We start from the raw sequence: 27,346 nt of genomic DNA, 5'->3' as shown, positions 1-27,346 counted from the left end.
CAAGAATAAATAAAATTAATACTTCAGAACAAACATTGTTATGTAGGTAATTTTTGATTGGCTTTTGACATGCTTCATTTTTGTGTGTCTTGTGAAGTTGCATAGGACAAACTGCACTCTACACATATACTTTCTCAATTTGGAACATTCCCATTTCATGTTAAAGCTCATTAATGCCGGTGTGCCAACAGTCCCTGGAGTCTAGGCAAAACTGGTCTCCAAGTGGCAAGAGTGTTGTCTAGCAATGCTAACTTTCATTTTTCCACCAGGGACCGAGTATAGTGCTGTTTCAGCATTGGAGCTGCTTTCCACAGAGAAAAAGGGTAACCCATTTCCCCCCTAGTTTTCACCATACAACTTGTTGCACATCCTTTCAAAGTTGTTGCGCCAGATTGTAAGGGCCAGGTGGTTGAGAGGGCCATGATTCAGATTGGTGGAAAGGGTTTCTTGGCCATGGAGGAGACAAGTGAGAACCAGACAGTTATAGAAAAGCAGGGAAATGCCTGTTTTTAAAACTCAGATGAAAGGATGTAGTTTCTTTCAGTGGTAGATGGATATGCACTTGGGCAACAAAATTCCTTCACAGGAACATGAACAAAAAACATGTCACAGTAGACAGCATGCTTACAAATGGGCCTTAGACTGGGCATTAGAAGAGATGAAATGGATCTTAAAGTTGACCAAGCTTTGTAAGTCCAGTCCTTATTGCAAAAAGCCCAAAGGTTTTTTGGAAGCAAATTTGTTGTTGCTAATATGCCACTGAATCCCACCTGCAAATAACAATTGTCTGGAAGTGTCCCTAGACTAGCATGCCCAGGGGTTCCAAAACACCTGGAGATGGCTTAAACCAGGGCTTTTTTTTCAGTTGGAACTCAATTCTGGCACCTGTTTTTCTAGAAAACCATCACTGGTTTAAACCATTATTATCACTCGTAGTTTTACTTCTTCCACACCACACGAAATGAATGGTCATGAGAGGGTTCACAGCGTTGACCTAGGGTTCTTTCTAGTGAAACTGTGCCCAAAACAGTGCATGAAAATTCATTAACTGTTTGTGTACATTACATTTAACTTCACTTCTGTCCCAAATGCCCATCATCTCCACCATCAAGAAAGCAATTGTATACAACACCTGTACAGGATATGAATTTGCAACAATGGACCAAGTATAAGGGTGCTTCATATATTACAGTAGAATTAGGAACACATGAAAAAAATAGCACATGGTATCTTATACAACAATGATTGAAACATAGAACTAAAAATAATTTGCAGTTAAGGTATTCCACTCAGATCCAGATTAAAATATGTTGTGACAAAATCCACATTGTACCACCCTAGACATATTGCCAGATTGCATCTTAGCTTAAATTCTGCTAAAGAACTACAGAATCTTATCGAAACCTGTTGTTTCATATTATTTACTCTTACTGTAAACTCCCTTTTCCTCTACCTGTATTCACAATTGAGAAGTTAGTTCAAAACATTCCAGTTAAAATTCTGTCTTGTGCCTGACAAGAGCAGGATTATAACTCCTGTTCTAGTTCATTAGACAATTCAAATGTATTTTCCCTTAAATATATGGGTGAATGAACCGACTCAGCAGCTTTGTCTTTCCAGGCTGCAGTGTGATTTGTCTGTCTGTCTGTCTGTTTGTTAAAGCTACAGGGAGAAAGAAAAAGGGAGAGAGAAGTCCTCAAACAGCAAATACAGCTTTGTCACCAATAAAAAACAACAACTAAACACATCCACCTGCACTAATTTATTCAAGCTACTTTTCCACAGATGGGCAAGCGAATTTGGATGGTTAAAATGCAGTCTGTTATGGTGAACTGAAACAAATACATATGCAGCTTATTTGTTCAGTCACCACGGCAAACTATTGCCAATTTTAGATGAGCCGTTCCTCGTTTCAAACCAGTGGCAGTTAACAGTTTCAAAGCTAATATACCACACTAACATTAATTAATTAATTAATTAATTAATTAATGGGAAGTTGATATAAAAGTTGATTCTGGCTAGGAGCAGTTCACAAGATCTTGTATTTTTGTTCATATGCAAATGTCTCAAAGTTCATGTGCCACTGATCTTGGATTACAATTGGCCCTAGAAAGCCCTTTTCCATACCTGGAGTAAAAATTGAGGATGCTTCTTCTTCTCTGTCCTTACTGAAATGCCCTTCCTACCCATTTACCTTTCCTAAAGCGTAATTAGGCGGAAGGCCTGCTTCAAAATATAATGTATGTCACCTGCATGTCATCTTTTCTTCTACAGAGATGATGAGAGAAAACAACAGTATTCATTGCTGCTTATGAGTAATGATTACAAATCTACACCTCCCCCCAAGATGGACTACCTGTAGTTAGCATATGATGCCTAAATGTGAAGCTTCCATCTCTGCACAGGTATTTCATTTAGCCCTTTCCCTCTACTCATGAAGCACAGGATTCTTTGGAAAAACTACTAATTCAGTAAAATCATAAAGAGGACAGACAACTCTGCAGTTTCCCCAAGTTCAGATAACTACTGCTCATGTTGAGTCTTGCTAAACACCCACAACAGCTTCTTGCCTCTACCCGTGTTTTACACACACACACCACAAAAAACCCTGCCAGTCTGTGCCAATACTATAATGCCTTATTATTACTTCCATTAAACCCAGTCTGTGGAATTCACCTGTTTCTAAATAATTCCTTCTGACCTTCACCAGTCACAGGATTTTATTATCAGGTATAAAAATCAACATGGAATTCAGATATGACCTTTGGGAGGAATTAGAGAGTTCGTGTACAGATTACCTCATCTTTCTGGGAACATTAAGGAGAACCAAATTATCTGCAATAAGTATGACCTTGCCTCTTCTCATCCCTTTTTCATTGCAAAACAAGAATGGAACAGAGTAACGTAGGGTTCTTCTGGCCCAGGAAGGTTTGTGTTAGATGTAATCTTATCTCAACATATACAAAACTGTGAGAGCATTAAAGACAGCTACGTTCAGGTAAGAATCCAAAATACTGCGCTTGTCTGGAAAGGCAGAAAAGTCTGACGTAATTCAGCACTTGCTTGATCTTCTTGGGCTGAGCAAAAGTTTCCTTAATACTTTGATTTTTCCAACACAACATCCTGTGATTAGAGATTACTTTCAAGACCGTCTTTATTTTCTACCCACAGTGCAGCCTATATTAGCCAGTTGGATGTCCATGACCTTATATACCATATCTCCACTATTCCTGTGTCATGTAACCAGTGGTGGCTGACAAGGTCCTTCGTTGGGTGAAATCACCCAGCATCGTTCCAAGGCAACCAGGCAAGATTCTTGCTCATATCTTTTAGCCTTGGGAGCTGTAGGATAGGAAGGTTAGGCTGCAGCCAGAATAATGTGGGTTACAGCTACATGGTTTTTGACTGGATAATCATAGTTGTGCAGACACGGGCTGTTGGCATCAGCTTCAGCACACCTTGCCTCCATTGCTGCTTCCTGGTGCTTAACAGTGCGGATGAGAATTTTCTTCACCATAAAACGACTGCTGGAGGCTAGCAAACCATCTCACCTCCTGTTGCTGCCCGCCATGGGCGTAGTAGCCAAGGGGGGCAGGGAGACACAGCCCCCCCCAATCAATAGAAATCAATAAAAATGCACAGCTAACTGAGGCTCTCCCCCCCCCCCCCGCAACAAAAATCCTGGCTACGCCTATGCTACATACACAACAACCTTCCATTGTGATATACAGAGGCCACTAGTACACAGCACAGTTGGCACTGACCACACCAATGTGTGAGGTTTCTTTGTAATGTTCCTGAACAGCAGGGCTATATTGACATGCTGTTCATTCACCCTCATCCTGCTATACACCTGCGCAGGATCAAAGCTGCAGGATCAGACGATAGAAGAATAACCTATGGATTTCTACTACTCCAGACAGAGCCTCACTAAAATGATTGTTTGGAAGTGTTGATACTAGCACGTATCACTAGCAGCCTGATCCTGCCCATCTGCCCTTCGCCTCTGTTGCAACCCTCTAACGTAACATTAGAGCTTGCGGAATAGCTCAGCCGGTAGAGCACGAGACTATTAATCTCAGGGTCATAGGTTTGAGCCCCATGCTGGGCAAAAAGATCCCTGCATTTCAGGAGGCTGGACTAGATGACCCTTGTGGTCCCTTCCAACTCCACAATTCTACGATTCTAAAGGCATGGTGCCTACTCTACTAGTGCAACACCAGAGCATGTTGCACAGCGCTGGAAACTGACATACCGTATTTACTCGAATCGAATGCGCACCTTTTTTTGGCGAAATTACGTTGTGAAAATTAAGGTGTGCATTAGATTCAACGGCACATTTACATTCACCAGCAAATACCTTTTTTGGCTTTAAGGTTCTGAAAACCGAGGTGTGCATTAGATTCGATGGGGCATTAGACTTGAGTCAATATGGTAGTATAAGATGTCAGGTCGGTATAGCTGCCCAATAGCCATGTTAATGATATACAAACAGGAAACAAAGTTTATCGTTACTGCATTCAGGGAGGCCTCTCTGCTTTCGTGGAACTGCAGACAACTTTGCCACTTCAAACATGGCAGTTCTGACCTGCTCTGCAACCTTTTCTTCCTAGCCACTGGGTTCTGCTTTAACTACATGAACTTGCAGGGTTGCCACTAATGAGAACAAAATCACAGCTAGGGTCAGATATAATAAGCCAAATAAAGACAATGGTTAAAGGAATAAATAGGCAACAGGGTCACTTTGAACTGACAAAGGACGCTGTGCATCTTTCAGATCCACCAGACTCCCACACAACCGGTGTCGGTATGGGCAGTTTTCATACCGAGAGAACAATACAAGATGAACAATATGAGATGAGAATTGGCAACCGCATAAAGTTTGAAAATTTTGCCACAACTGTACACTCTTTAATAAAGCGGCGCTCCTCTTTCCCTAGGAAAAATGGAACAGCAAAGTGCCTATCCTGTGACACATTACCAGGATGTTGCTACCACTAGAATGGGTGCCTAATTCAATTACTTCTGCCAGTGGATTTGAGAACCTTCAGACTGAAGTGGACTGGATTTTCAAGCCAAACCTACAGTAAGGGTCTTTATAGCCAAGCACAATTTCAGATAGAGTCCAATGCACAGCAGATCTATGGAATTTGCCTTGTTCACTGCCCCATTCCATCTCAACCTTGCTGTCCTATCAGGACTAGTCATGGGGGCTTTTTCCAGAAACAGGACAATTATGGTTGGGTTTTCATCTATTTCCGTTGAAACAGGAAAGCTGCAGTCCTTCCATTCTCAGTCAAAACAAATGTATGACAACTTTACAGTTACAGAAAATCTTGCTACTTTTAGTCCCACTCTACAGACACTTTGAATATTTTAACACTTATTTTTACTTTGCAGGATTTATATTCTGCTCAATCATCGGAAACATCTAAGCGGTTAATATGAAATAATATATTCATTAGCATGCTGAGAAAAGGGTAAAAAAAGAGTTGTTTTAATATTTGTCAGAAAACAAGTAAAACCAGTAGTCTGGGTAAGCTTGTCTAAACAAAAAAAGTGTTTAGGAGGTCTGGAAGCAACACATCCAAGCTGCTTTCCTAATATCAAAGGGCAGGACGCTCCAGAAATTAGATGCTGCCAAACAGAAGTACCGATTCCTTTGAAGTACATCAGAAATAAGGTCAAGGATAGTGATGTCAGGGGATAATCAACAAAACTCCTGCGTTAGAATCATATAACTGTAGACTTAGAGGGGACCCCAAAGGTCATCCAGTTCAACCCTCTACAATGCAGCAATCTCAGCTAAATCATATGACAGATGGCCATCCATTCTGCTTTAAAACTTCCATGGAAGGAGATTCCAAAACATTCTGAGGGAGTCTCTTCCACTGTCAGACAGCTCTTACTGTCAGAAAGTTCCTCCTGATGTTTAGTCAGAATCTCCTTTCTTGTAATTTGAAGCCACTGATTTGGCTCCTACCCTCCAGAGCAGGAGAAAACAAGCTTGCTCCATCCATTAGACAAAACTTTAGATATCTGAAGAGCGCTATCATATCTCCTCTCAGCCTCCTCTTTACCAGGCTGATCATACCAAACTCCCTTATGTTCCCCATAAGGCTTGTTTTCCAGACTCTCGATCATCTTGGTTGGCCTCCTCTGCCAGCTTGTCAATATCCTTCTTCAATCGTGGTGCCCAGAACTGGACACAGTACTTCAGGTGTGGTCTGACCAAGGCAGAATAAAATGGGACTGTTACTTCCCTTGATCAGGACACCAGACTTCTGTTGCTGCAGCCTAGAACAGCATTACTGTTTTTTGTTGCTGACTAATGTTACTAAGACCCCCTAGATCCTTTTCACATGTACTGCCGGCAAGCCAGGTATCTCCCATCTCATATTTGTGCAGCTGGATATTCGTAGAACATCTCAACTGGTACACCCTGACTGGTTGTACCTAACTCCAACTGACTCCTCCAGCCTCCTGTGTGTACTTTCTAACCCAGCTTCATTGGTTGTTTGTGACACAAGGCAGTATTTGGACCAGTTCTTAACCTTCTGTGTCTTTGCATGAAATGACAGAAAGCTATCACGATGACTATTTCTTTTTTCCAAGTAATATCTGGCATTAGGCAATGCTGTTTTAACTTTAATGGGGCAACAGATTTGACAGAATTTAGATGGCTGTTCTGATCCAGCATTTGTGGCTGCCATGGTACACTTGGTTGCTTTCACAGACATAGCTTCTGCAACATCCTATATCATACAACTGTGCAAGTCCACCATGCAGACCTGTTGCAGCAAATGGCCACTCTGTTAGGCACACAGATCTGTGCAGACTTGTCTGTATTTGCAGTAGCCTGAAAGCCTGTAAGTTGGCTAATTAGCTACCAGAGTCCTACTATTGACATGCTTGCTCTCTGCCTGATTCTGAGCCATGCAGCACTGACATTGATGATGCTTGTACTTGGCTTTTGTGGACAGCCATGGGGCAACGTCACAGGATGCTCTCTATCCTAAACAGCTCTTGGCTCAAAGACCCTTTTAACTCAATGGCTTGTCTTTCCTTAAAGGTGGTAACTCACTTGAACAATTAGATCTGGAGAACATTGTTTGGTACACCAAACTTTGGTAGTGGCTAGACTCATCCCATTTCTGTATAACGCCCATCTAGGCATCTGAATTGCATCTGCAGAACATGCTCTTGGCCTAATCCTCCCTTCTTTTTTGCCACTTCCAGAAGGGACACTGCATTCTTTCTCCCAGCTTCCACTTCCCTACTCTTGGCTATAGCAGAGCTAGCAACAGACTCTGCCCATCTCCAGTCTGTCTATTCTGCAGCTCTGGTCTCTCTCTCTCTCTCTCCCCCTTTTCCCAACTCTTCTCACAGCCAGGGCTAGCACCAGAACTCAACATCCTTGGACACATCTGCCAGGGCCCTAGCAGGACCCATTGCTGGTGCCTGTTCTGGGGAGGCCTTCATCTCCTACTCCTGGCCCTCTGCTGCTACAGCTCACCCAGACTTTCTTTTGTGCTATGCTTTCCAGGCACAGGTCTACACTTTGTATGTCCACCTGCATCCACCAGGAAAACCCGTTGTTAAGACTGAAAGGAAACAAACAACAATCTGCAGAAAACCCGTTTGCTGTGTGTTCTGATTCAGCAGTAAACAGTGGGGTTTCCTGGGGAAAGGTGCGGGGGCATAAAAACAAAAGAAAACCTGCTTAGACAGTGATCTGAAAGGCACAGGCCTGTGCCTGGAAAGCACAGCACAAAGGGAAATCTGGATGAGCCCTTAGTCAGCTCACCAGAAACCACCAGAGAACCACCAGAAGCAAAGGAACTGGGCAAAGTACATGCCTACTAAAAACAGTAGTAGTAGTACAGTAGTACTATTTTGCACAGTTACAGTCCTACTGGGGCCATGTGGCCCATCCTATGCACATTGATACTGGTCAGGCACTTTGGTCACCTTGTTATCAGCACCTGATAAAAAGCTTTTTGTTTAGGCAAGCCTAATCAGATGCGACACGTATTTTAATAGGTATTTAAACTACTGATTCTATTCACATTTGGAGCTGTTTTAAACTTTTGACCTTTATAAATAGTATCTCTTACATGTTATGTAAGCTGCTTAGGAGTTTCAACAGTTAAGTGGCATACAATTTTTTAAAACCAATTACCAATAAATAAATCCCAAACCACAGTAGTAGGGCACTAACTGCAGACTGTACATTTATGGAGTCAATTTACTTTGATTCTACAGGGGTGCTTGCTTATGTATTTCATTTACATCTCACTTTCCTTCCATCACGAAACACAGCACTCTCAGGTAGTTTTCTATCCAGGTACTGGCAAGACTCAGACCTGCCAAGCTTCAGCAAGGTGGCTGCATCAGGTGTCTTCTTGCCACTTTACTACACCATGTCTTGCAACATGGTCATGAATTTCTTTTGAAGCTTTCAACCTTACTGATTCAATATTCAACATTTTCTTATAGTGCATAGCATCACCAAGGCAATCTCCAAGAAGGAAATCAAAGTATTAAATAGTCCACAGGAGTTTCCCCTTATCTATGGCAGGAAAAGCAACAGAAGATTGCTGGGAAAGGTTCAAAGCTCCAATTAATTTCAAATGACCTGGAACATCCTGACCCTAAAGAGACTCCCCATCAAAGCACATTTAGGATAACAGTTGAACACACCCATTCTAAACAGGTGTGCATGAAAGCAGGCTCCAATCCCAGGCAAAATGTGTTAAGAATGGCATAGGTGGTTATGGCATAATGGTTAGAGTGTTGGACTAGGACCTGGGAGAGCAGGGTTCAAATCCCCACTAAGCCATAAAGTTCACTAGGTGACCTTGGGTCAGTCACCATCTCTTGGCCTGACCTACCTCACAGGGTTGTTGTGTCAATTAAATGGCAAAAACCATAAAATAAAAACAGCTTTTGGACAATTAGTATCTTTTTACAATGTGTGTGTGTAAGTGAGTCCATCTTTCTCTCTCTCTCTCAACACACACACACACACAGCGAGGTGAGTCACTATTCTGTGGAACTGATGATTCATCCATTCAGTCACCATCTCCGGGCCATACTAACAAGCAAAAACACACGTGGGTTGTAATCCACAAACCACTTTACACCGAAGGTCCTTCTCAACCGGCCGGATTCGGAACGGCGCCGGATTCTCTTCCCCTTCACCCACGCCCCCAAATCCTCAAATATTTATTCCCTATTTCCTTCATGACGAAAGTGCGGGGGCGGGAAGAACAACTATGCGACCAGGGAGATGGGTACCAGGAGCCTGAAGGGGGGATGCCTCAGTCCTGAGTGCCTTTAACGCTCCCCTTTACCGCACCCGCGAGATCAGGTGTAATATCAGCATGTCAGTTTCACTTTTGAGATCAGACAGGTGTGTGTGTGTTTGTGTGCGTCCGCGGCGTCGTGGCCCATCGGCGCCGTCAACACCGAGCGAGCGCCCAGCTCTCCCTTCGCCACATCCAGGACGTGCGTCGCTCCTCCATCTCCTCCTCCTGTGACATCTTATATAAGAATGATCCGAGCAAGCTCCAGAAGCGGAAGCCGGCCGAGCCACCTCGGGAGTAAGGAGCCGGCGGAACGGGCGCTCCTCCGGACAAGGAGCCTTTCGTCAAAAACTAGCGACATGCTAGAAAAAAAGCCCGGCAGGGAAGAAGCGACGCAGCAGCCAAATGCAAGAGACACCCAAGAAAATGCGGTGCTGGTGGTGCTGCGCTCGGTTCCCCATTGCGAAGCTCGCAGGCACCATCGCCAGGACACCTTCCTGCCCCTTTCCAGTGATGGGAAGTCCCAGCTTCCCTTGTCTCGACGCAGGTTCCTTAATTATAGGAGGCGGCGGGGACGCGGGAGAGAAAGTTAACTCTCCGCTCCGGCCCCTTCCCGAGCCTCGCAGGAGCAGCCTCGCTTCCCAGCCCGCCTTTGGCTTCGGCTGCTGCTGCAAGGCGCGATTCCGGCAGAAGCACGTTCAGCAACTTGTTATGACAGACGAACCCTCCTCCTCCTCCCTCCCCCCCACGCCACCCCGCTGCCCTCCCCCGCCTTAACTTTCCTCTGGGGTGGTGAGGGAGCAGCAGGGCGGCCGGGGACGAGCGGGCTGGCTGGGCAAGACGCTTTCCCTTACCTTCCCCCGAGCAGCGCAGCGGGAGCGCCCCGAGGACGCGGCGCGGGAGTTACGGGCGGGAGGCAGGCGAGGCGGCGCGGGGAAGCGAGGCGCGCTCGGCGCTGCTGTTCAGCTGACAGGACTTCCACGGGGGAGGGAGGAGGAGGAGGAAGGACGGGGGGGAGGAGGAAGCCTCGCGCGGAGCGGCGCGGAGGGAGCGGCGCAGGGGGGCGGAGGACTTTCCCAGGGCTGGTTGTTTACGCATTGCTGCCCTGCTCGGTGCACGCAATGCACTCTCTGATTGGACGCAAACTGGGGCACAGCCTTTCGCCGCCCGCCCTCGCCGCCGCCGCCGCCGCCGCCTCGCAGCCATGCCGCCGACACACGGAGCCCCGCAGGGGAAGAGCAGGGCTGGCAAGTTCTGCCCCGCTTTGAGGGGACTTCGGCTCCCGTCGCGTGCGCGCTCCCTTCTCTCTCCCGCACCCCCCCCACACTCCCCACACACACGTGCGCGCGCAAGCGGAGCCAATGGTGTCGGGCGGCCCTTTTGGCGAGCGCGGAATTTACCCTTCCTGGCCTGGCTGCGCACATGCTGCCAGGGCTCCGGCGGAAGGAGCGTGCGCGTCGCACATGCGCGCCGAGGTCCCGCGAAGCCGCGGCCCTTCCAGCCTGCCCTTACCCGCGCCTTCGGACTGACGGGAATTCTTAGCAGTGAATGGCGCGAGCGAGAGAGCAGTCCGGTGTCCGAGGCGCAAACTCCCCTAGCAAAAAGAGAAAAAGCGGGGGCGGGGTTACAATATTATTCCTCCCGCTGATCTCTCGTCCGCTCAGTCTCAACCTCTTCCAGCAATTAAAAAGAGGGACCAGGGGGACGCAACTAAAGGGAATTAGCGCAGCCCGATTCCAGTTATGTTTTGCGCACAAGTGAAGTCGCACTAAGTTCAGTGAGACTCCCCCTGCCCACCCTGAAAGTGTGATCAGGCACTTGTTAGTGCGGAGCAACAGCGTGGTGGGAGAGTTTATTCCGACGTGAGATAACCAGATACAATCGTGGGGCAGCTTCCCTGCGCCTTTGCAGCCCTGACGACGCGCTACTTTGTGCTTGTAGGCATGCCCTGAGTTATACTACTATTGTGGGCGTATAAGCGGAATCCTATATTGTTTTTGCTCTACAGCGAATCCGTGATCTAATTGTGGAGAAAGGAAGGCGGGGTGGGGGTGCTTTTTAATGAAACCCATGCCCCGCTTCTAGACCCCAGTTTTAATCAAATCACACACACACGGACACACCCCACAGGTAAAGAGGAATGGCAGAAAGCGCCCCCAGGGAGACTGCTGGGCTACGCGTTTAAGGTTATCACTGGTGAATAGAACTGAGACAAAGGATTTTTTTAGCACATATGTGTTAATTGGCTTACCAATACCAAGATGTGTTATCAGCTACTTTTTGTGAATTACCATGATGAAATAAGAATGGTCACTCTGCCTCCTTGTATTTCGTTTATCCTGACGTCACTGTTTGTACACACACACACACACACACACACACACAAAAACCTTGCCCCTCTATGTTCCTGCAGTTCAGGACAACACTTCATGCATCTGGTGAAGAGTGGACTGTAGTCTGCAAAAGTTCACCCCATAGAAAGTTTTTAAGTCTTTAAGGTGCTGCAAAATTCTCTGTCGTTTTCTTTATACTAGCCTCTCCCACCTTGGTACCCTCTAGACATTTGGATTACAACTTCAGTCAGCCCAAACCAGTATGGCCAGTGAATAGGGATGGTGGGAATTGTAGTCTGTTACAAGAATTCTAAGAACCCAAATATAAAATCAACGTTCATAAATGTACAATGCAAACACATACATAAGTATATAAACCATGTGTCTGAAATAGTACAGGAGAGCAATCCTGAAGTCATTTTGACTCTCCCAAACCATTTTGACTTGCAAATTGACCTAAAATATTTCTCTGCAAGCTTCTCCATTGTCTTTTGCCTACCTGTCTTAAGGGTGTATTTGTTTGTGAATAGGGTGAGCCTGTGACCTGGATTCAGGAACTAAAAGTATGTACCAGCACAAAAGAGTGGCCAGGCTGCCCAGGTAAAGCAATCAGAGACCATTAACAGATATCCTGGCAAACAGGATTTCTGCTGTGAACACGCCACCTTCAGTGGTGTATGTATGATGTTTTGGGGGGTGGTCTTGAGCTACGGGGTGGGCAGTTACAAAAGTCTATATAAGGGCTTGCGCACCATTATTTGGGGTTCCTCCTCCCTCCTGTGTGTGGTGAGGACCCTGTTGCACCAGTTTAATAAAGATCAGGCTTACTATCTGCGTTGCTTCTCAATATTCTCTGGTTGGCCTCTGTTATTTTCTCCTACTGATAGGGAACCCTGTTAAGGACTCTATACAGGCTCTTGGACACCCCATAAGGGGAAAGGAGCAGGGTTTTCCCTATAACATAGTCCAATAACATGTGGTGTTGGAGCAAAGCTGCCTGAAACCCTGGAGGGCTGCTGACAGTTTAGGCAATACTGGGCTAGAAAGACTGACTTCGTATCTTTTTGGTACCCTATATTGTGAGATTGCAAGGTCTTAACCCTGAAAAATTCCAGCAACAAAAGAGGATGGTTATTATTACATTTAGATCCCACCTTTCCTCCAAGGAGCTCAAGGTGTCATGCATGGTTATTCCTTTCATTTTATCTTCACGACAACCCTGTGAGGCAGGCTAGGCCATCCAAAGTTACACAAAGCAACTGATGGGTAGGGCAGGAAGCAAAATGGAGGGGGAGGAGAGTTAAAATAAGCTTCTGGCTTTGAGGGTACCACCTATGCTGTAGTACCCTGCTTGCCTAAATAGTCCACCAGCTGCCCCCAAGGGCCAGTCCATATCCACCAATCTCTAAATAGCCCTAGCCTTTAAATACCTGGTGCCCTCCAGTAGTTCTACATCAGCTTCACCGAGCATGGGGCACCCAGTTAAGAGCATAAGAGTGGGGGGCTGAAGGAATACAGCCCTCCCTTGCACTACCTTTCAAGACGGAGAGTGTAGAATTCTTGTCCCTTTCTCCTTCACCAGCCAATATGTGCAAAAGGAAGGAAGCACATCATGGCTGTCGCTGTCACAGTGATCTCATTGTCAGTCATAGCACAGCCCTGTCACTCATGGCCCAGAAGAGTGGAAGACAGAAACAGTGTTGATGGTTGGGTGGGAAACTGCCAATGCATCCCCCCCCAAAAAAGGGCTAGAAACTTATTTTTAAATGAAAGCTGACAAATTAGGTTGGGAAATGCACAGGAGAACAGGATAGTATCACCAAGAAAGGGGGTCGGTGCAGGGAAACACTGAGCAGGAACAGTTTAGTTTAGTGCCACTCATGTATCCTGATCCTCTGTATATTTCATCAGAAGTAAGCATTGGAGAGTATTGAGAGCTGGACAGTAAAGAAGGCTGATCGCCGAAGAATTGATGCTTTTGAATTATGGTGCTGGAGGAGACTCTTGAGAGTCCCATGGACTGCAAGAAGATCAAGCCTATCCATTCTTTCCATTCAGGAAATCAGCCCTGAATGCTCACTGGAAGGACAGGTCGTGAGGCTGAGGCTCCAATACTTTGGCCACCTCATGAGAAGAGAAGACTCCCTGGAAAAGACGCTGATGTTGGGAAAGATGGAGGGCACAAGGAGAAGGGGACGACAGAGGACCAGATGGTTGGACAGTGTTCTCGAAGCTACCAGCATCCTGAACAGAACGTAAGACGCGACGGCGCTTCCGCGCATGCGCGTGACGTCATTTTGAGCATCTGCACATGCGCGAGCGGCAAAACCCGGAAGTAACGTACTCCGTTACTTCTGGGTTGCCACGGAGCGCAACCCGAAAGCACTCAACCTGAAGCACATTCAACCTGAGGTATGACTGTATTTCCCCACAGTCAGGCATCCCGTCCCTTGCTTCAATTCTAGGCAACACAATACCCTCCAGATGTTGTTGGACCCCCAGTTATCATCAGCCCCAGCCATCATGGTCAGTGGTCAAGGCTGATGGAAGTTGTTGCCCAGCAACATCCAGGCAACCAATGCAGACAACCAATGACACTGAATGCTGGGATTTTCAGGACAGATAAAAGAAACGACTTCTTCATGCAGTGCATAGTTAAACTATGGAACTTCGTCCCACAGAATGCAGTGATGACCACCAACTTGGATGGCTTTAAATGAGAACTGGACAAATTGCTGTAGGATAGGGCAGTCATGGCTACTAGCCACAGAGGTTGGAGGAAGCACTGCTTCTGAATAGCAGTTGCCGGAAACCACGAGAGGAGAGAGAGTGCTTTTGTGCTTGGGTTCAGCTTGCATGCTTCCCACAGGCACCTGGTTGTGAGAACAGGATGCTGGTCTCGATGGGTCATTGGCCTGCCTGCAGGCTCTTCTTATGTTCTTGTGGAGGGCAGCATGTTCACTAAACATGCCTTACTTAATCTGGCCTATAAACATACAGAGGTACCTCGGGTTACAGACACTTCAGGTTACAGACGCTTCAGGTTACAGACTCCGCTAACCTGGAAGTAGTACCTCGGGTTAAGAACTTTGCTTCAGGGTGAGAACAGAAATTGCACGGCGGCCGTGGGAGGCTCCATTAGCTAAAGTGGTACCTCAGGTTAAGAACAGTTTCAGGTTAAGAACGGACCTCCAGAACGAATTAAGTTCTTAACCTGAGGTACTGCTGTAGACATATCTACCTAGAGACAATGCTGTGCTTAAGATGGCCAACGTTTACAAACAAGCACACAAGCATCTTGACATGCAGAAGCTGAGCATGGGAAGCTTTTCCTGGCATGGAGAAAATGTAATGGGGAAAGCTTAGCCTACTTAATTTCTGCACAGCTAATGTTAAAAGCCATAGGAGCGGGGCCAGAAAATGCTGCCAACCCTAATAGCGCTAAAAGGAAAGGGTAGGCTTGTTTTCAAAACATATGGAAAGGCCCTAAGAGTGCTGGCTGAAACTGTGTGGGATTTCTGACCTATGTAAACAAAGGTGGCTGATTCAGAATAACTCTTAAATCAACAGCTTCTGAAGCATTCCTGGGGAGTTTTAGCCTTTGGGTAAATATTCAGCTGAGAAGATGCTTAGCTGTTTGCATAGTTTTTGTTTGGTAAAAGCATTAGCAGCAGGCAGAACCCAGCCAAAGTTAATAGGCTCAAAACAAAACCCATTAGTTTCAATGGGAAAGTTTAGCATGGGGGCAAGTGCTTCCTTTTGAAGTGAATGGGACAAACAGCTCAGCTTTCAGAGGATCATGTAGCTTGTACACTTCATTAATTTCTTTGTGCTTATGGTGAACGGAAACCATTCCTCTGTAGCCAAATTTTACAAGAAGGGCAAATTGTGGTTTTAAGCATTTTCTTATTACTCATGTATGCTGCTGTATAGCATATAGCTGAATGGAAATATTTTATGTGTAAAGAGAGGTTTGCCCCCCCCCCCCCATTAAAGTCTATGAAACCCAGTTGTTAGGATGAGATTGGCCCAGGGTGGTCCAACCTCTCAGACCAAGTAGGCCGCAAGAGTACCGTTACTCGACACAGAATCTGCAGGCCACACACTGGATTAAATTTCCATATTGTAAATTAAAAGTGTTTCAATATAGTTCAATATAGTTAATGTTTTTAATAGGCACAGTTAATTGAATGCATATAATTAAATACACAGATTTAATATAGTTATTTATTAAACAAAATTTAGTGCAAAAATATTTTAGCCACCTCCACACCCTTCCCTCCTCACAGGACCCCTGGTGCCATCGCAGAATGCGCAACCATCACAGGTAGTCTCGGAGGAAGGAGCTTCCACTAGGTATTTGGTTGGCCAATGTGGGGACAGAATGCTGGCCTGATTCAGCAGGCCTCTTCTTAGGGAGCTCAAGGCACCGTTCGTAGGACTCCCGAAACCCAGTCCTGCTTAATTTCGGAAAGCGGACAGAGACACTTTCAGAGACACCCTTAAACCATGCCATCTTATGAGCCAAAATGACCCCTTATTCCTTAACTAAACCTAAATGTTGGGGCTATTCTATCAGAGTTATTTCCCATGGTGCCCAGAGCACTGAACTGTGTCTCAGGCTATAACGATCTCTGGCAGCCAAGCAGCCTGATAAGCAACAAGGAATCTCCGTCAGTTTTATGTAAGTTTATTTACAAGAAAAACACATCCAGACACACACAAAAGAAAAACACATCCAGAGCATGGCATTCCGCACGCTCTCGTTAACAGTATAGTTGCTCAATCTGACTCATCGTCCCTCCCCCAACAGGAAGGCTGCCAAAATCCCACCTTTCTTCTTCTTCCTTTCTGCTGTTCTCTCAGCTTCTCCAGTCTCCTTGTTCTGGGACTGATTGGCTGGCCTGTCTCTTCTCCAGAAGCCACAGCCTTAGACACTGGCTTATCTGCTGGTTGCCTGGCAAGGCTTTGGCCAACTTCCAACTCTTCCTCTCCTTGGTAGTTAACCATGTCTTCCTTGGGAAAGAGGGGGGCTGGGCTGTCCTCTCTAAACTCTGACAGACAGCTCTCATTTGCAGAGTCAGCCCCTTGCTTGCTCAGCTCAGTTTCTGAGGCTGACTCTTCTGCTGCACTCGGGGGGGGGGGGGACGTTCCTGACACCAGCTGGCGAATTGTTCTTCTAATTATACTACCACTTTCACTTCCTCCACTGGTGGAGTTTTTGACTGCTCTGTGGAACTCTGTCCCACTTCCCAACATTTACATGTTTTCTCTAAGCAACAGATCTTCTCATTTCAGTACTTTGTCATCACCACGAAATGACGGACTTCAACATCTGCGTGTACCACCTATTCCTATGATGATACATGTCTTGAAAGATCAAGCAGCGCTAATGTGGTTTTACAACTACAACACTTGCGGTTGGTAAAGCTTTTCATAGTACTGAGTGCAGAAAAGGAGCGAAGTGCGGCTTAACCAAAACATAGGAACAACCAATTTGCCATCTTGCTGCTTACATACCAAATGTGCCTTGCCATGAAATGTCCATGAACATATCTTCTTGTTGTTCTTTAGTCGTTTAGTTGTGTCCGACTCTTTGTGACCCCATGGATCAGAGCACGCCAGGCACTTCTGTCTTCCACTGCCTCCCACAGTTTGGTCAAACTCATGCTGGTAGCTTCGAGAACACTATCCAACCATCTCGTCTTCTGTCGTCCCCTTCTCCTTGTGCCCTCCATCTTTCCCAACATCAGGGTCTTTTCCAGGGAGTCTTTCTTCTCATGAGGTGGCCAAAGTATTGGAGCCTCAGCTCCACGATCTGTCCTTCCAGTGAGCACTCAGGGCTGATTTCCTTCAGAATGGATAGGTTTGATCTTCTTGCAGTCCATGGGACTCTCAAGAGTCTCCTCCAGCACCATAATTCAAAAGCATCAATTCTTCGGCGACCAGCCTTCTTTATGGTCCAGCTTTCACTTCCATACATCACTACTGGGAAAACCATAGCTTTTACTATACGAAACATCTTACCTATTAATTTAATAAAAATATGTTTATGCGGCTATATCACACACAAAAAACCAAAGTGGTTTACAACAGTAAAAATAAGACAAAACCATACAATAAAAGCATAAAAGGTTAAAAACAAGTTGACAACAAAGATCAGCAACCCATTGTGGGGGCTGCACTCTTAACTGCTTGCATAGACCTGGTGGAATATAAAAGTTTTCGACAGGTGTTTGAAAGTTAGCACAGAAGGCACCCACCGAATCTCAAACTGGCAGGGTTTTTTGCAGGACCCAGCCAATGACACTAAAGGCTCGATTTCTTGTTTCTGTCAAACGAGCCTCACCAACTTGGAGAGGTGAGCTCAGTGCCTGAGCTGAGATAGAAAGGTTCATGTGACCCGTGAGGAAGGTGGAAGGGCATTCTGCAGTATATGTCAAAAAGAGTAGAATGAAATCCAACGAAGCAGGTCACTTAAGAGGAACAATCTCCTCAGCAGAATTGTTGTGGGTGGAAATACCAATCCCCAAAAGTCATGTTGTACTTGTGGCATGACCAAAACTTTGAGAGTGATCTTGAGATGCAGAGAGAAATCAAGAGAGGCAGCTAAAGAAGAAAGTAGTTTAATAGTGGATGATGCAGCTATAGTCACATGGATGGGTAAACAGTTGACCTGTGAGAAGTTGATCCTTTAGAACCAGCTAGGGGGAAGGCAACCGGGAGTCGTGTCCATGGTTTGATGTATGTTTTCTCAAACCAGTTGGCAACAGTGACCACACACACACACCCCAGCCAAAGTTCAGCATATATGTAACTGGAAAGGTGCCCACAAAGTCCAACAGAGTCATATTTAAGTTCAATAGAGGGAAACCTCAAAAAAATGAAGGAATTTATTAAGAGGAAGTTAAAAGTTGAAAGGGAAGCTCAAGACAGTTCAATGTCTTCAGGGCACTTGGAGGTTATTTAAAACCACAATAAGAGAAGCTTAGCTAGAATAGTATTGGGGAGTAGGCTGTATGCCTTGTCCTTTCTAGTTCCTGGATCCAGCAAGTTTTAAAATCTAAGGAAGGATTCAAATTGTTGGAATAGCCAGACAAGCTTATTGATAATGACCCCCTAAATATGAGTCATTAAGGTAACAAAGGAAATGGCTCTGTGCCAGATAAAAAAATGGGTTGGTTTCCCTTCTCTAGTTATGTAATGGGTACAAAAATGAAATTACTAAGATAAAAATGTGCATAAAATGCATATGTTAGTGAAAATAATATACAAAAATGTATTATAGTAAAGAAAATATCAATACTAGGGAAAATAAGTTTTGCAAAAATGTGTCTATTAGGCAAAATTTCATGCCAAAAATTGCATATTAGGAGAAATTTGCACTTACCGTACATGCTGATGACCTTCAATGAGGACTTTATAAAACAAACCCCATAACAACTGTTGTGGAGAACTGAATTTAAGTTTGGGGAAATGAGAAATAGTGAGAAAGTGAAATTGACAGTTTCACCTATCCCCAACTTCAGCAGAGTCTTATGTTTGCAAAAGTGTTGTGGTTCTGGCTGTCTATGTGGAGTAAAATTAATAAAGTACTGCCATATCAAGCAAGGAACTTGTTTAAGTATGTATGCACATGTATGTGTGTGCTTGCATTATCTGGTGACATTGAAGAGTCACATTAATGTTTGCTTGGCACAGATTCCTGCCTTTTAGTTTGGGGTTTCTAGGTAACTTTGGTGTGAAGTGAGAAAATGTTTGGAAGATGATAGATAGATAGATAGATAGATAGATAGATAGATAGATAGATGATAGATGATAGATGATAGACAGATATGTCTGCAGTTCTGTTGGTGCAAGGGACTTCCATGTAAGCAAGGTAATTTACTCTCCCTTTCCTGTCTCCTCTGCCCCCTGTGTGCTCTCAAAATCAGCTCCGGAGGGTTGAGATTTGAGAGACCCTCTAGAGCAGATTTTGGGGGGTGGAGGTAGGAGAGGAAATGGAAGTCCCATTACACTAGTAGAACCCCACTGGTATAGCATTGGAGACAACATATATTTAAATCAAAAGGCTGTCTTCCTTGTGCATTACGTATGTATATTACGTTACGTATCTCAGAGTTCTCTTTCCCAGGATCATCTTTCTGTTAAGTGCTGAAATTTTCCCATTTGCGCTAGATTTATGTGACCAAAATCATGGTTCTGGTGTGTATGTGTGTGAAAGTTTGGTAAGTTTTATCATAGTATTGTAAATGACCCCCAAGTCTTTGGAATACAGCTGGCACAGTTCTCAGTAACTTAATTCAAATTAAAATAGGAATCAAGTTGCTGTGGGTAAAATAATAATAATAATAATAATAATAATAATAATAATAATAATAATAATAATAAAATAAAAAAACAGTAGGAGGGAGTGCAGATGGAATAATAAGGAAGGAAGTACAGTATATTGGATCGGCATGTAGCTAAAACTTTTCCACTTGGAGATGTGGCTGCTGGATGCAGGCATTGCCAGATTTTTAAAGCTATGAGTCGATTTCATTCACAAACCCTACAAGAGGAAATTGAGACATTTGGTGCCCCCTTTATTCTACCGATGCTTCAGAAATCGTGGGTAGGAAATCTGCTAATTGCCTTAACAAGGTGGTGGGTTGTGATGTGCCATTTTTAATTACTTCCTTGCCTCTGCTTTCTGTAGTTCTGCTTGCTTTGTGTGCTTACTTCTTTTAGTGGGGCAGGGCTGGCCCTACCATTAGGCAGAAGGAGGCAGCCACCTCAGGCAGCTGGACTTGGATGCTGTGCAAGGGCAGTTAATTTATTATTATTGTGTTCTTATTGCCAGAAGAGGGAAACTTCTTGTGGGATTTTCTGCCTCATCTTCAGCCTAAAATCAATGTGACTTTAACAACAATCCTTACTTGGGAGTAAATCCTCTTGAAGTCAGTGGGACTGCCTTCTAAATAAATAGGATTGGGTTGGGTTGCATTGTGTATTGCTCTGCTTCGGGTTGGATCTTGCCCACTGAATCAGTAGGAGGCTAAGCATTATTTTAACCTCTCTCATTGAAATCAGTGAGACTTTAAAGCATTCAGTTCAAACCCTAGTGTTTTCTCTTCAGATGCCAGTTTCTAACGTCTTATTGAAATAAATGTGGGTAACATACAGTATGCCAACCCTGCAAAGGCAGCAATCAAAATCAGTTTAGCAGAGGTAGTAAAGAAAGTTGTTTTTTTAAAATAATTATAATAATAAAAAGTCTAAAACAGGGTTAGCTCAAAGACTAGTAGCTTTTTTAAAAAAAAAGCCCAAACCCTGCATTTTGAATCCAGCTTAATCTTCAATAATTTAATTGCACCAATGAATCAATTAAAGCTGGCAGCCATGATTTAAATCCTTATTGATGGGTCTATCAAATAGAGCGGCACCACTCATAATGCAAATTGTTTTCACATTTCATTTAGTTACTTCAGCCCAAAAAAACACAAAAACAACAACACGTGAATAAAATGATGACTGAATGAAAAGCACAGTACAGTGGTAGCTCGGGTTAAGAACTTAATTTGCTCTGGAGGTCTGTTCTTAACCTGAAACTGTTCTTAACCTTAGGTACCACTTTAGCTAATGAGGCCTCCCGCTGCCACCGCGCTGCCGGAGCACAATTTCTGTTCTCATCCTGAAGCAAAGTTCTTAACCCGAGGTACTATTTCTGGGTTAGTGTAGTCCGTAACCTGAAGCGTCTGTAACCTGAGGTACCACTGTACAGTGGTGCCTCGCAAGACGAATGCCTCGCAAGACGAAAAACCTGCTTGACGAAAGGGTTTTCCGTTTTTCGCTGCGCTTCGCAAGACGAATTTCCCTATGGGCTTGCTTCGCAAAACGAAAAAGTCTTGCAGGTCTTGCGATTTTTTTCGCTTTCCCCCCTTTTTCTAAGCCACTAAGCCGCTAATAGCCTTTTAGCCGCTAATCCGCTAAGCCTTTAATAGCCGCTAAACCGCTAATAGTGCTAATCCGCTAAGCCGCTAATAGGGTTGCTTCGCAAGACGAAAAACCGCTAGACGAAGAGACTCGTGGAACGGATTAATTTCGTCTTGCGAGGCACCACTGTACTCAAAAGCAGTTCTGGCAAAGTCCTGCTCTCATATGTGGACTTAGAGAAGTAGTTGCCCTGCTTAAATATGCTACAAATATGAACCTTTGTAAGTTGTAGGGCAAATGCATATACATTTACATGGGGCTTTTAGTTAGGCTGCTTTTAAAGTTGATGCTCTGTTTCAATCTGCTTTTTGTTGTTGTTGGGTATAAGCAACCTTGCTAGCCTCCAGTCAGTAGAGAGCAGGGTTGAGACTAACAGATAGTCAGGGAAAATGTGTTTTAGTGGAAAACCACCTAAGCTTCGCCCCCTCCTCCTGCTGCATTTCTTTCTTCTTCCTCTTTCTTGCACAAGGTGCCATGACGGTGGCTCCAGTCATGCAATGTAGAATCTGAAACCATTCTCATGAATATGAAGTGTTGTTGTTGTTGTTTAGTCGTTTAGTCGTGTCCGACTCTTTGTGACCCCATGGACCAGAGCACGCCTGGCACTCCTGTCTTCCACTGCCTCCCGCAGTTTGGTCAAACTGCTGGTAGCTTTGAGAACACTGTCCAACCATCTCGTCCTCTGTCGTCCCCTTCTCCTTGTGCCCTCCATCTTTCCCAACATCAGGGTCTTTTCCAGGGAGTCTTCTCTTCTCATGAGGTGGCCAAAGTACTGGAGCCTCAGCTTCAGGATCTGTCCTTCCAGTGAGCACTCAGGGCTGATTTCTTTAAGAACGGAGAGGTTTGATCTTCTTGCAGTCCATGGGACTCTCAAGAGTCTCCTCCAGCACCATAATTCAAAAGCATCAATTCTTCGGCGATCAGCCTTCTTTATGGTCCAGCTCTCACTTCCATACATCACTACTGGGAAAACCATAGCTTTAACTATACGGACCTTTGTCGGCAAGGCGATGTCTCTGCTTTTTAGGATGCTTTCTAGGTTTCTCATTGCTTTTCTCCCAAGAAGCAGGCGTCTTTTAATTTTGGGACTGCTGTCATCATCTGAGGTGATCATGGAACCCAAGAAAGTAAAATCTCTCACTGCCTCCATTTCTTCCCCTTCTATTTGCCAGGAGGTGGTGGGACCAGTGGCCATGATCTTCGTTTTTCTGATGTTGAGCTTCAGAAGTAACTGTATGTAAAACTCCCCCCCCCTTTAACAATGGGACTCTGATGTATTTTGTTTTACCTTTTAAAGCACTGGTCTTCAAATTGGTCCCGAAATGTATGTTTGGGTTAAAATAGGGTTGCCATACTTCAAAAAGTGAAAATCCAGACACAAAGGTGGTTGTGCTTTTTTTTTTTTTTTTGAGAAATCTATTTTTTTCAAAAATGAGTTTTTGAGCTATTTTTAATGAAATTCATCAAAATCGACACTACTGGCATGGGCTGCCATATGTCCTGATTTTCCTGGACATTTCAGGGTTTTTCGCTTGGACGCTACTTATGAGGGCTGAATACCAGCTTTGTCCAGGGAATTCTGGACGTATGGCAACCCTAGGTTAAAAGGGGGTCCTGCGTCTGAAAAAGTTGAAGAACTGTCAGTCATCTGATGTCACTGGATGACCCACAGCAACATTTTGCCTTTGTGGGCCAGGAATGTCAAGAGGCAGAAGAAGATTCTTTGGCACCACTATCTCGAATTCAAGCCAGTGATGCGAAGGGACAGTTTTTCCTTTACTGGTGGGCTTTCATTAATACATGCTGAGGAAGAGCCTTTGCTGGTGCTTTCAAAGAAAGATTCAAGAGTGCTGTCTGAGAGTGCTCCCATGCCTTCCTTTGCATCAAAAAGTGGACATTTCTTTAATTTGGAGTCTTTTCCTGTCACTCTGCAAGTCTCTGCTTCATTGTAGCTGCAGCTTCCCCACATCTGATGCCATATAGGACAACCTGATGCAGGTAAGCCTCCACGGCCTGCCAGAGGTTCTGCAGTCCTTGTTTATGTATTGAATCTGTACATTAGGAAGCAGGCCAGTGGTTCTTCTAGAAAGCTGATACAGTGGTACCTCAGGTTAAGAACTTAATTCGTTCTGGAGGTCTGTTGTTAACCTGAAACTGTTCTTAACCTGAAGCACCACTTTAGTTAATGGGGCCTCCCGCTGCCGCCGCGTGATTTCTGTTCTCATCCTAAAGCAAAGTTCTTAACCCGAGGTACTATTTCTGGGTTAGCGGAGGCTGTAACCTGAAGTGTCTGTAACCCGAGGTACCACTGTACACTCTCTGTGCAGAGAGTACAGATTATGAGCAGACAGATCTCCCTACTGCAGCCAGTGTTTTCCCCTTCTTCCTAACATGACCTGAGCTGTGTTTTTGGCTTTTCGAAAACTTCCTCCCGCCCCAGGCGCTTGGCATGTTTATCCAGTCAAATGTTTATTAAGTGCCTTTTTTAAAAAGCCAATCCTTAAAATAATAATACTCGAAACAGTGCTCTGGGCAGAATCCCATATATTTTTTCTGGATTAAAACTGAAGGCACCATTTCCTTTGGCACTCAGAAAGAGTACAGAAAACTGCCTTATAATGAATCAGACATGTAGCTCAGTGCTGAAGGAGTTCTCCAGGGTTTCAGATAGGAATCATATGCATACGTATCTGGAGATGTTGGGGATTGAACCAGAAATCTTCTGCATGCGGATCAAGTGCTCTGCCCCTGAGTTGTAGCTCTTCCCACCCTCTTCTCACAATTGCACCTGTATATTTTCTTGATCAGGTTCCATGACAAGGGATAGAAAGAGATGCAGTGAAGCTTCCTTTCTAAGTAAACCTGCCACATTTCCATGGGAGGCTTCGGATAAATAAAACTGGTGATTCCTTATAAATCACCAGAAACACCTATAAAGCTATCACTGTGCACAAGTCTCCATGGACTGCTAGTATCAGAACGATCCAAGGAATAACAGCAGGCCTTCTTAAGTTCAGAAGCTTTCATGTACATATAATGAACATCATTCTTAAATAAATAAACACCTCATGCAAAAATGATTGCTTTGGGGGCCAGTAAGCAGACTGCATGAAAGCTGAGTGTAATGGGGAAAGTAACCATAAAGACTTTGGAGGAAAGAACTGGTATATATTTTTGTTTCTTTAGAATGAAGGATTAAGGATGGATTTCTCCAAGATTAAGTTAATTTACCCCTTCTTTTTCAAATGCAATAGAAAACCCAAATTTGATAAATGGCAATTATTTTACTGATTTGTTAATTATTTTGCATGATTTATGTTGTAATGGGGTTGCCATAAATCCGGATTTTCAAACCGTGAAATTAGGCTATGTTAAAATAAAAAAATTCCTTCCAGTAGCACCTTAAAGACCAACTAAGTTAGTTCTTGGTATGAGCTTTCGTGTGCATGCACACTTCTTCAGATACACTGTATCTAGGCTATGTTGTAATTGCGATGTTTGTTATTATTTATTGTATGTAAGCCACTTTGCCCAGTCATTTGGAAATTACCTTGACCAGGGCAGAGAAGGTCAGTGCAATGCAGTCTGTTCCCACCCATCAGGTATAGAGCAGTAGGTGTACGTACCTAACACAGATGTTTTGCCGTATGGGACTGAGCAGCAACTTTCAACTGCCCTCTTCCTCCTCCAGCGAAGGTGCATAGCACCCATGGCTGGCCAAATTATTTTGCCACCTGGGTCAGAAAATCCCACAAGCACCTCCTCTTCTCTCCGTCAGGAAAAGTGCAATAATAATCAATAAAATAACAAAGAATCTGCTGCCCTTTCACGACACTCCATGCGTGCCACCTAAGGCAGCCACCTCATTCTGCCTAATGTCAAGGATGGCGTACTTTAGCCCCTTTCAACTTGCAGTCGTGAATCATGCAGATAGCCCACGTCGTTTGGTTTGCTTTCATCTCCCGTCATTGGGTAAAGAAAAGGTGACTATTTGTGTGGTATATAACTCTGGAATTCCTGGCATTCATGATTTCCTCAGCACGCTGTCATGCCTCTGCTTCCTCCTCTGCGTCTGGACCTGCCAATATTAGATCCCAGTTTCCAATTTGGGAAGAGACATTTTCTGGATGGAATCTGATAGGCACATGCCATGCAATCTGGTATAAATTTTTTTAAACAGAGCAGTAGGAAATCTGTCTCTCACCCACAGGAAAAGCTATGAGTTGCACAGATGTATTTATTTATTTTGAAGAAGATAATATGCCTTGCATATTGCACTCGGAATGCGCACTGCGGCCCTCTGCAGGATTTCCAAGGAGCTGCTAACTTCATCCCACAGGGACAACGTGAGCCTTTCGTGTTTGAGGGGCCATGAGCATCTCCACATGGGTGTGCTTGCCACGTTGCAACTGTGTTTGCTGAAAATGGGGAGCTTCATATGCACAGCACTCCTCAACCCACAGAAAAAGGCATACTCAACGCGGACATTTCCGTCCATGGGCAAAACCCTAAAAATGATATCTCGCTTTAATAGCAGCCAGCAGGCAACATCCAGTCAGATTGTTTTGCCATTGAAGGAGCTGAATCTGTCACATACAATTTTGTGTATGCCAAGCCGTTTTGGGCAAACCCCTTTCCCCATGCCTGACACATCATATATGACATCAGGTGCTGGAAACTTCGCTAAAGTGAAGCAGAATCGGGAGTACCCTCTAAACACTCCTAAGTCTGCTTTTGAATAAAAAAATATATTAGTGCATTTGATGACACAAAGGGTCTTCCTTTAGCAGGTGTGGCTCACATATACATAATTATATTACAGAAACAATGCAGTCTCGAGTTACCTTCACCCCTAGGAAATCAAACCTATGATATATGGTGGGCCTGGATCCTCTGAAACACTTCACTACTCAAACATTAATGTGTGTGTAACTTTATGCAAAATTTGCCTTTTCGGCATAATTTATTCAGGAAGCGCAAGCAAGATTTTCTTGGTGCAAAAAATTCTTCATCTGCTTTAACATACCCTTCAACATTACTCCAGTGAAAACAGGGGTGTCCTATTTAATAATAATAGTAATATTATTTATACCCTGCCCATCTGACTGGGTTGCCCCAGAGACTCAAGGTGTCTTCCAATGTATATAAAAACACAATAAAACATTAAACATTAAAAAAACTTCCCTATACAGGGCTGTCTTCAGGTGTCTTCTAACAGTTACTTATATCGTTGGCTCAGGGGTCACATAAATCCATACCCTCCCTTGAAATGGGGACGTCCTACGGAAAAGCTGGACATTCTGGGATCAAATCAGAAACTGGGATGGCTTCTGTAAATCCAGGACTGTCCCTTGAAAATAGGGACACTTGGAACTCTAAGGAACTATTAATCACAGACCAAGCATTTTTACCATTCTTTCTCATCATCTTTTCAATATGTCCACACCCTGAAATGCCCCTTGCCTTTTGCCCGCATTTACTGTCAACTGCCCCCAACCTATGCTGCAAATAGCAAGCTTGTCATCCTGATAAAAAAGATTAGCTAGGCCCCGATCAAAATTAGCAGCCTGTGCCCTTTCCCCAGACACTTCTGTCTGCCTAAATTTAATTTTGGATGTTCAACAAAAGTGAGGCTCCTGATTAGTTAGCGTAAGGATGAAATTTGATATTGCAGATATGCTGGCTGGGGAATTTAGAATATGGCGGAAGGCCAGCTATGCCAGCATAAAC

General features: G+C 44.4%; 2 protein-coding genes across 5 annotated transcripts in view; one reads left to right on the top strand and one right to left on the bottom strand.

Annotated features, from left to right (window-relative positions):
- Positions 1–10,726, bottom strand: part of PCGF5 (polycomb group ring finger 5) — a 39,838-nt gene extending 29,112 nt beyond the window's left edge. For 2 of the 4 annotated variants that reach the window (XR_014526191.1, XM_083503246.1), the window contains exon 1: positions 10,163–10,451. The gene's annotated coding sequence lies outside the window, so the exon portion shown is untranslated. Of the gene's footprint in view, positions 1–10,162; positions 10,593–10,708 lie in introns of those variants that run through there. The other 2 variants (XM_083503243.1, XM_083503241.1) reach the window with 2 other exon arrangements.
- The window catches only part of ANKRD1 (ankyrin repeat domain 1), a 190,615-nt gene that overhangs the window by 125,124 nt on the left and 38,145 nt on the right, over positions 1–27,346 (top strand). The window lies entirely within an intron of this gene.

The sequence above is a fragment of the Podarcis liolepis genome (assembly GCF_965112155.1).
Source record: "Podarcis liolepis genome assembly, chromosome: 5".
In the NCBI taxonomy this organism is placed as follows: domain Eukaryota; kingdom Metazoa; phylum Chordata; class Lepidosauria; order Squamata; family Lacertidae; genus Podarcis; species Podarcis liolepis.
The sequence above is the reverse complement of the archived record's forward strand: the minus strand, read 5'-3'. Positions and strand labels throughout refer to the sequence as shown.